Source organism: Pan troglodytes, chromosome 5 (genome assembly GCF_028858775.2).
Source record: "Pan troglodytes isolate AG18354 chromosome 5, NHGRI_mPanTro3-v2.0_pri, whole genome shotgun sequence".
NCBI lineage: Eukaryota > Metazoa > Chordata > Mammalia > Primates > Hominidae > Pan > Pan troglodytes.
Window position 1 is genome coordinate 45,882,105 of NC_072403.2, and position 10,393 is coordinate 45,892,497.

Here is a 10,393-nt window from a genome sequence, read left to right on the forward strand (position 1 = left end):
AGGACTTAACTCTTATTTGTGGATTTTATATATGTCTTTTCAAATTTTTGCCAAAAGTTCTGCTGTTATTGTTTAAGGAGATTAGTCAGGACATTGAAATATTAAAATGTTTTCAGAAATTAAGAGAAACATGTACAAGAATAAAGTCATAAAAATACTCTATTTTTTGAGACAGTCTTGCTCTGTCACCCAGGCTGGAGTGCAGTGGTGCTATCTTGGCTCACTGCAACCTCCACCTCCTGCATTCAAGCAATTCTTCTGCCTCAGCCTCCCAAGTAGCTGGGATTACAGGCATGCACAGCCACGCCTGGCTAATAAGCCACCATGCCTGGCCTAAAAATACTTTTTAAATCATGCAGTGGAGATGCTTGGAATATTAGGGTAACATAAATCTGCTTTTCCATTTGACAATGACTTAAACACTGAATATTGGCACTAAACTTTTAAGAACAATTATATTGAATAAAAAAAGAAATATCAATTTAATTAGCTGTTTGTCCTACTTCATTTTTACCTTTTAGGACTCAGCTTCCTCACCTGTAAATTGAAAATCTTATCTAAGATTTCTAAGGCCAGAAGGAAACAAGGATCTGTTTTTAAAAATTCTTTGATGTCTGAGAAAACCCAGGTTCTCAAAATCAATCACGTAACGGCTTTATCTTTACTAGCTATAGGTCACTAGTTCTCAAAGTTGGCTGAACACTGAAATTGCCTGGGGAGTCTTAAGCCAGAATCCAGGAGTGAGAGCTGGACATTAGCCAGAAGGTTTAATTGGCTTTGGGTGTGGCCCTTACATTGGGAGTTTCAGGAGTGCTCCAAGTGATTCAAATGTGTAGCAAAATTTGAGAACCACAAGCCTAGGTCATGTATTAAAATCATCTAGGTTGCTTCTTAAAGGTGCAGCTGCTTTCTCCCTCTCAAACTTCCTGCCACTGTGTTCTCACCTTACTGCTCCACCCTCTGGGGCACATTCCAGCCTTCCAACCTGCGACCAGCAGAGAAAAGAATTACATGTTTTCTTGCCCCATAGATACTTTGAGGTGAACAAAAAAATTAAATTTTAACCATGAGGGAAATTGTGCATATCCAGGCCAGTCACTGTGGCAACCAGATCAGTGTCAAATTCTTGGAAGTGATCCATGATGAACATGGCATTGACCCCACCATCACCTACCACGGGGACAGTGACCTGCAGCTGGACTGCATCTCCATGTACTACGACGAAGCCACAGGTGGCAAACATGTTCTTCGTGCCATCCTGGTGGATCTAGAACCTGGGACCATGGACTCTGTTTGCTGAGGTCCTTTTGGCCAGATCTTTAGATGAGACAACTTTGTTTCTGGTCAGTCTGGGGCTGGCAAAAACTGGGCCAAAGGCCACTACACAGAAGGGGCTGAGCTGGTTGATTCTGTCCTGGATGTGGTACTGTAGCGGGAAATCAGAACTGGAGAGACCGATAGGGTTACAGGAGGATTTATTAAGGTGTACAATGGCTCAGGGGACTCACATCCAGAAAGTCTGAGCCCCGAACAAAGACAGACAGACCCTTTTAAGTGTTTGAGGTGGGAAAAATGTGAAGCAGGAAGCGGGCTTACAGAAGCAAGAACAAAAGTAATTAATCATCATATGACAGGTCTTACATCTTAGAAAAGGAAAACATGTGTTGCAGCTCACGCTTGTCTGCCTTGTGACCTTGCAGCTGCTCAGCAAGAAAAACAGGAACTTACAGAACTTACAAAATAAGCAGAACAGAGATATGGTTAATGTTTTAGAGAGAGGCAGTTAATATTCTTTAACTTCAACTTTGGTTGGTAGGTGGGGGGTGGCGCTGGTTACCAAAAACCTATTTCAGCCTAACTTTAAACAGCAATTTTAGGTAACCATAATGATTTTCTCTATTTCATTCCCCTCTTTGGTGCCTTTTATAAATGGATTTTAATAGAAGGCACCACTATCATTTGTTTCTTCCTTAGTTGGCACATATTTTTCCTCGGGTAGAGGCTGATATTTAGTTAAGGCCATTATTTGGGTGGTAGTATGTCTGGCCACAGTTGCTTCTATAGTTGACTGTATACTCCTGATTAGAAGAGGTAGAAGACAAGGGAGAATTAGGCGTCTGCCAAGGATAAGCATAAACCCTCCTATTAAAGTTTTAAATCCATCAAAAGATGAAAACCATCCTCTGAAAAGGGAGTCTGGAGACAAACCTTTCCAGGTTTGGACTGGAACATGAGCTAATTTCTGCATCCTAGCAGTTATTTCCATGACAGCTTGTCCATTATCATCAATTTCTAGACAGCAATTTAAGTTAAACTTCCCACATACTTTTCTTTCTGAGGCCAGGAGGTAGTTTAGTGCTAAACTATTTTCATAAAGGGCATTTCTCATCTGTGTGGCTTGCATGGCCAGCAAATTCAAGGCCCTTGATGTTTCATTGGTTATAACTTCAAGAACAGCCTGTAACCATATGATAAAATTTATCACATAAATGGGGGTACAGTAGCCCCATGTTTCATCCTCTGCCCAGGTGGCTGGGCCATAGTACTTAATTCTCTCAGGAGGCCATTCATTTTTTCAGTCTCCTATATCTATATCCTTTTTTATGTGTGTGTCCTTTTTTGTGGTTATGCTTTTCTTAGCTTTTTAAAAAATATATAGCTCTATGGGCATGTAATGTGGCAGAGGCATAGAGTCAGTATAAATATTGACCACTTTTCCTTTGGCTAAGAGCAGGGCCCTTGTTAGAGCTATCAGTTCTGCTTTTTGAGCTGTCCCGGAAGGTAGAGGCTGTGCCTCTACCACTGAATCCCATGTCAGTACTGTATACCCAGCTCACCAGACCCCTTCTGAGACAAATCTGCTTGCATCCATGAAGTACTCAACATGTGGGCCACCAGGGGGCTGGTCTTTAACATTCCTTCAGCTGGAGAATACCTCATCTACTAAGTCCACACAGTAATGCTAAGGTAGGGGGTCTTTTGGTCTATGGGCAGCAGAGTAGCTAGGTTTAGTGTATTTACAGTCTCTATAATCATATGAGGATTTTAACATAAGGGTCCTTGATATCTAGTCATTCTTGGGTTTGATGATACCTAATGATGTTCTCTCTGATCCATTAAGGTGATAACCGTGTGTAGCACTTGAATAATCAATTTTTGTCCTAGGGCCAATTTGTTAGCCTCTTGTGCCAACAGAGCTGTGGTGGCTAAAGCTTTGAAACAAGGAGGCCAGCCTAATGCCAACAGGTCTAGTTGTTTAGTTAAGTATGCCACAGGTCGATGTGATGACCGCATAATTTAAGTTACGACCCCTATAGCCATTCCTTTCCATTCATGGACACACAGAAAGAAGTGCTTGGTTTGATCTGGCAGTCCTAACCCTGGGGACTGAATCAAGGCCTTTTTGATTTTCTTAAAAAGCCTTTTTTGGTCAGCCTCCCAAAGGAGGGGCTCCCCTATTCCCCATTTGTGGCTTCATATAGGGGTTTTACCATAAGTGAGAAGTTTGGAATCCAAATGCAGCAGAAACCTGCTACTCTTAAAAACTTATTTGACGCTGGGTGGTAGGGGTGGGAAGTACACACAGCCTGCTTTCATTCACTGCCAAGTTCACTTTTCCCGTGACTTATTTCAAAACCTAGATATTTGACTCCTTCTAAACAGATTTGTACCTTTTTCTTAGATACTTTATATTCTGCTTTCCACAACAGGTGGAGGAGCTTCTTAGTGACCTGTAGGCAGTCCACTCAAGTAGGGGCTGCAAATAGGAGATTGTCTATGCACTGCAGCAGGATGCATTTGTCATTAGGTGGGACATAAGCTGAGATCTGATGCCAGCACTTCTTCAAAGATCATAGGGGAATTCTTGAACCCCTTGTGGGAGCCTTGTCCAAGTGTGCTGTGTTTCATCCCAATGAAATGCAAAGATAGGCTGGCTTATTGGTGCTAGCTGGAGACAAAAGAATGTATTTTTTAGATCTAAGCAAATAAGCCAGGTTGCACTAGCTGGTATTTGTCCCATTAAGTTGTATGGGTTGGGCACTACCGGGTGGATTGTCTCCATGACCCGGTTTATAGCATGCAAATTCTGCATTGGCTTATATTTACCAGATGGCTTCTGCACTGGCAATAAAGGAATGTTCCAAGGTGATCTGCATTTAATTATGATTCTGTGCTTGAAAAGCTGGTCTGTGTGCTTTTGAACACCTCAGATGCCATCTATGAAAATTGGGTATTGGCGAACTCATATTGGGGAGGCTCCCGGTTTTAGCTCTACTAGGACTAGCGCCTGATTTACAGCCAGCCCAGGTGGGTTGTCCTTTGCCCACACTCCAGGTATTTTAACAATTAGCTCATATATTTCAAGAGGTTCTGACAGTCTTGGGCTTAAGTGGTACTTCTGCATATAGCCTCCACTCCTTGGCCTTTGGGAGTGTGAGGGTTAACACCACAGCCTTTGGCTGACTGAAGTTTAAGGACATGTTTCCTTGTGGCCTGAAGGAAATTTGTGCCTGTAGTTTTTGGAGTAAGTCTCTTTCTAGCAAGGGGACTGAGCAGTTTGGGAGGTATAGAATCTCATGCTGACTTCCTATCCTCCAATAATGCACCTCCTTGACAGAAAGGCCTCTTTTTCAAAGATTCCGGTTGCCCCAATAATAGTTGTATAATTCTTGGATAGTGGCCCTACAGGTCAGGTCACTACGGAGTGTTCAGCTCCTATATCTACCATAAAGTCCATCTGTTGGTCTCCTACCTCTACTGAGACCATAGGCTCCTGAGGGCCTGAAGAGATGGAGCCTGGTCTGCCTCAGTCCTCATTGCCTGCAGCCTTTGCTAGGCTGATCAGGTCAGCATCTGGTTTTAGAACACAATGGCTGACAGCTGGTGGCTCTAGCCAAATTCCCTGGTCATGGCTATTTCCTTTATCTTTCTCTGGACATTCATCCTTCCAGTGTCCTTTTTGCATAGTGCACATTGATCCCTCTCCAGACTAATCTGGCCTTCAAATCTTGGTCTAGCCTGACCTCTTCCATGACCATGACTGCGTCCCCTCACAATGCCAGTCTCTCTTTCAACCAGGGCTGCCACCAATAGCTCAGCCTTTTTCTTAAGCCTCTGCCCAGCTTCCTTCTTTTCCTCTTGCTCACAGTTGACATATACCTTGGTAGCCACCTCTATAAGCTCAGTAGCATTTATGCCTGTGAAACCTTCCAATTCTTGAAGCTTTTGCTTAATGTCACCTTGTACCTGGCCAACAAATGAAGTACTCACCATGTGCTGATTTTCAACAGCCTCCAGATCAAATAGAGTATAGAGCCAGTATGTCTCACAGAGCCTCTTGTAGAACTGACTTGGGCTTTCATTAGCCTTTTGTAGGACCTCTAAAATCTTTCCTATTGTCATGGCCTTATTCCCACCGGCTTTCATTCCATTTAAGAGTGCTCTCGGTACCTTTGCAGGTGTTGGAGCTCCCCTGCCTCATTTGGGTCCCAGTTAGGATCTGTCTCTGGGAACCACTCCTGGGCATAATGCCGGACATCATTTGTGCCATCTGGCACATTGTTCTCTAACCACTGGAGAGCTGCTTGGGTCACTCTCCAGTGCTCTTCTGTATTAAGCAGTGTCAGAAGTTGCTGCTGGCAGTCTGGCCAGGTGGGGTTATGAGTCAGAAAAATGGACCTCATCAAGTCTATGAGAGCCTCAGGCTTCTCTGTATGGGAAGGAGTACGTTGTTTCCAATTTAGGTTGTCTGTCATAGAGAAGGGCTGGTAGATGAAAATCCACGGCCCTCCCCCAACCTGGCCTTGCTCATTATAAGTTTGTGCTCAAGTCTCACAGAGGGGCATTCGTAAGGCTCGGGTGTGGCCAGACTGGAGGTGGCTTGCTATATCGCCTTGCTTTTCCTCTTTAGCTTTCATGGGCAGGGGTTCAGGCTCTCCCCTGTGGGGAGATGCTTGAGACTTGCTTTCCTCTGAGCCTGATTCCTCAAGGGCTATTTGCTCTGTACCCCGTCCTAGCCCTGACAAGGACAGGTGTATTGGAACATAACGGGGAGGAAACTCTTTCCTCTGGGAGGTGCTTGTAGGACTGGCTTTTCCTGGCTCTCCTGTTACTTTTTCTTTTCCTCTGAGGTCCCTGGCATAACTGGCTTTTCTATCACCTTAAGCTCAGCCCAGGCCACCAAGGCTTTACAATAGATTGCCAAACAAGGCTGTAGAGCCATTTGGGGCAAGTCTGGACCACGTCTAACCAGGAGTCAATGTATGTAAATTGATCTGGATACCAAGGCTGTCCTCGACCCCACTTACCACCCTAAATACATGGCCAATTGCTTCCCTATCTATTGTTCCTTCAGCTGGCCACCCTGGATTAAAAGAAGGCCATTCTAATTCACAGAGTTCTCAACCTTTTGGGGGTCAGTTTAACTCCATAATCTCCTCCAAAACCTTTCTTAAAATTCTTTAACATGCACTCCAATGGAGTGGGTTTTGACAATTTTCCTCCCATTCCTCCCTTTATGATGCACACTCACTCAGCCTTTTGTGCTGGACTGACCAGACCGGTTCCTATTATGGGAGTTTCAGGCACCACTTAGCTAGGAGAGTACCTTATTCCTGTTATGACTGCTGCAATCATAAGGCAGATCCTATCAACCATATGTGGATCGACCTAGGCCTGGTCAGTCATACACTTTCTTTGGAGCACAATGTCAACACTAAGAGATCTGTGCCTCCCCACATCATGCCCCGCATTGATCCCTCCTGGAACTGTCTCTTTCACATACTTTCACACACCTCCTCACTCCCCAGTACCTGTTCCTTAATTGGGGTGGTGAGTCACTCTCACCACCTTCAGTTTTAGTTTCCTTTCCTAAGCCAACTTAGTGAGCCTCTCTCTCATCCTGTGTCAGTGGGGGTGTAAACTTCATCTGAATTGGTGAGCAACCTTCTCTGCCCTCAGCCCCTCTGGGGCCAAACTAGTAGTTACACCCGGGGAGGCAATCAATCTCCCCTTCCGTCTTTATGGGAGGGGTCCCATCTTGAGGCCCCAAACCTAACTGTGGTTCTGAAGAATGCATGCTGCTCCTGGAATCATCCTGCAGCCCCTTTTCTGGTTCTGTTGCACTGTCAGGGAAGGGCACCAGGATGCGGGAGAGCCAATCTCCTCTCTGGGCTGAAGTTCTCCCATTGGCGCCTAGGGTCTTGGGTCTCCCCCAGCCCGGGCTCCAATCCCACAGGCAAAGGAGAGAAAATCTGCCATCTCTAATCCTGGATGAGCCCCCATAAAATGTATTGGGAAATCAGAACTGGAGAGACCAATAGGGTTACAGGAGGATTAAGGTGTACACCAGCTCAGTGGACTCGCATCCAGAAAGTCCGAGCCCTGAACAAAGAGGGACACAGGCCCTTTTAAGCATCTCGAGGGAGGAAAAACATGAAGCAGAAAGCAGGCTTACAGAAGCGAGAACAAAAGCCATTAATCATGTGACAGGTCTTAAATCTTAGAAAACATGTTTTGCAGCTCGCACTTATCTGTCTTGTGACCTTGCACTACACAGCAAGAAAAACAGGAACTTACAGAGCTTACAAAATATGCAGAGCAGAGATATGGTTAATGTTTCACAGAGAAGCAGTTAATATTCTTTAACTTCAACTTCGGGGGGTGGGGGGTATGGTTATCAAAAGCCTATTTCAGCTTAAATGGCAATTCTAGGTAATAATAATAATTTTCTTTTCTTTCTCTCAGTATGGAAGGAGGCAGAGAACTGTGACTGCCTGCAGGTCTTCTAGGTGACCCACTCACTGGGCAGAGGCACAGGCTCTGGAATGGGCGCTCTCATTAGCAAGATCTGAGAAGAGTACCCTGATTGCATTGTGAACATCTTCAGTGTAGTGCCTTCACCCAAAGTGACACCAAGGTCGAGCCCTACAGTGCCACCCTCTCTGTCCATCAGTTGGTAGAGAACGCTGATGAGACGTATTCCATTGACAATGAAGCCCTGTATAACATCTGCTCCCGCACTCTGAAGAAGACCACACCAACCTACAGGGATATGAACCCCCTCGTCTCAGCCACCATGAACAGTGTCATCACCTGCCTCTGCTTCCCTGGCCAGCTCAATGCCGACCTCCACAAGTTGGCAGTCAACATGGTCCCCTTCCCACATCTCCATTTCTTTATGCCTGGCTCTTCCCCTCTCACCAGCCATGGAAGCCAGCAGTATCAAGCTCACAGTGTCTGAATTCACCCAGCATGTCTTCAATGCCAAGAACATGATGGCTGCCTGTGAACTCCGTCATGGCTTATACTTCACCATGGCTGCTGTCTTCAGTGGTCAGATATCCATGAAGGACGTCAATGACAAAATGTTAAATATGCAATAAAAACAGCAGCTACTTTGTGGAATGGATCTCCAACAACGTCAAGAACATTCTGACATCCCATCTCATGGCCTGAAAATGTCATTCACTGGTATTGTCAACATGGTCATCCAGAAGCTCTTCAAGTACGTCGCAGATCAGAGAAAGGGATCAAGTGGGGAAAGGAGACCATCCTTGGTCCCTAAGCCTCCAGAAATGTCTTAATCCCCACCTTTTCTTATCCCGAAAAGGAATTAACATCCCTGACTATGTGTGATGGTGTATACTGCCACAGTGTTTGAATCAATCCTCAGAGGAGAGGGGAACCCTCCTCCATCTTTTCTGCAACATCTCATATCTTCTTTTTGCTGTTGCTTCCCCTACCCCTACACTTGGTTTTGTTCTATCCTACATTTGAGATTTCTATAATGTGTTAAACTTGCTGAAAAGATGACATTGCTCCAATAGCCAAAAATAAATGGGATTTCTTAAAATAAAATAAATAGGTGCGGCTATCCTCTCAGAGACTCAGTTTCAGACTCAATGGGTGTGGAATGGAATCCCCAAAGCCACCTTTTAAACAAGTTCCTCCAGCTCTTGGGGCAGGGGATCTCAGAACCACACTTTGAGAAGCATTGTTTGGTTGCCAATCTTTGGGCATTAATTTAAGGCTGATTTCATTTAACTTGCACTATAAGGAACAGATTCTCTAGATTAGGATCCAGCGTTGGGAAACTGGGAGGGTGAAGTGCATAAGGAGCCAAGAGGCCCTTCCTTCCAAATATTATGGATTGAGGTTTGCTTGAGAAATCAAGGCACTTTTAAGATAACAGGCTTAGGAGAAAGAATCCTTCCAAACACATGAAATCCCCTGTAAAAGAGACACTCAGGTATGAACTGTTTAAACATGACCACAGGAGACCAGGCTCAGACCAGAGTGTCTAGGGCTCTAGATTCCTGCTTCTTCATAATCCTGAGTTCTTACATTTGAACATAAGTAAGGTGCTCAGTAACATCTTGCTGTAAAGTCTCTAGTGCAGTGTCCTTGACTCATATCAGGATACTCAACGAGTTATGTCCTCCTGCTGTTCTGGTCCAATATAATCACCCAGTGCCCTTCTGTGTCATCCAGGGCACTCATTCCATCCAGGCCCTCTAAATAATGGTAGAGAGGGCCAAAGGTCTGTGGTTGTGTGTAGCAGACACTGCTGGTACCCTGCCCAGGCTTCTTCAGCCCCTCCCACTTCAGGGCATGCTGGCCTGACTCCCATTCACCAGCACCTGCTTCTCAGCCTGAGGACTTCCTTTATCCTGCAACAGTGGATTAACACATACACTAGGAGTCCTCAACTAATGACCAATGGGAGTTGGCGTTGGCTCCCTTGCCTCTTAGGTGGGATAACTCTAAAGCTTGTTTCCTACTGTGGCTCCCAGAATCCTTCAACAGGATTAAGCTTCAGGAGCTACAGTCGTGAGTAAGGTAGCCTTTGTTGGCTGCTCCCTTTCTTGTCTCACTCCCCAACCAGTTTCCTGGGATCACATCCAAAATAAACTACGTGCACTGCGATCTTAGTCTGAGTTCCTTCACAAAAAGATGCTAAGACAAAGACATTGGGATTGCTAGCTTCTTGTAACTAATCCCCAGTGTTTATAGATCAGCTACTTCTGAATATTTAAATGTGATGCTCTCGGATAGAAATACACATCTTTCATTACAGAGAAGGTTCTGGTGCTGAGATATCTGAACTAAACATCTTTAATTGTCAATAATACTCAAAGGGTTCTTGACCTTTAGACTTTATAAAGAGAATGTTTGTTACAAATTGCAAATAATTTATGATATGCATACTCAATCATTTTTGGAACAAGTAGGCAAGGATAAACTTAAAGTGGCTGGTAGGCTATTATATTAAGCTAAGTTTACAAACATTATTTCAAGCTACAGATGCATGGCATGAACTGTGTCGTCAATTGCTGCATCCCTTACTGGACTTTTTCTCCATTCTGGTCTACATTATTTGTTGATCTTCCTC

At 44.6% G+C, this 10,393-nt stretch overlaps 1 pseudogene; it reads left to right on the plus strand.

The window, feature by feature from the left end:
- Positions 1–1,066: 1,066 nt before the first annotated feature.
- On the plus strand, positions 1,067–8,863 carry LOC472239 (tubulin beta chain-like; annotated as a pseudogene).
- Positions 8,864–10,393: the final 1,530 nt, after the last annotated feature.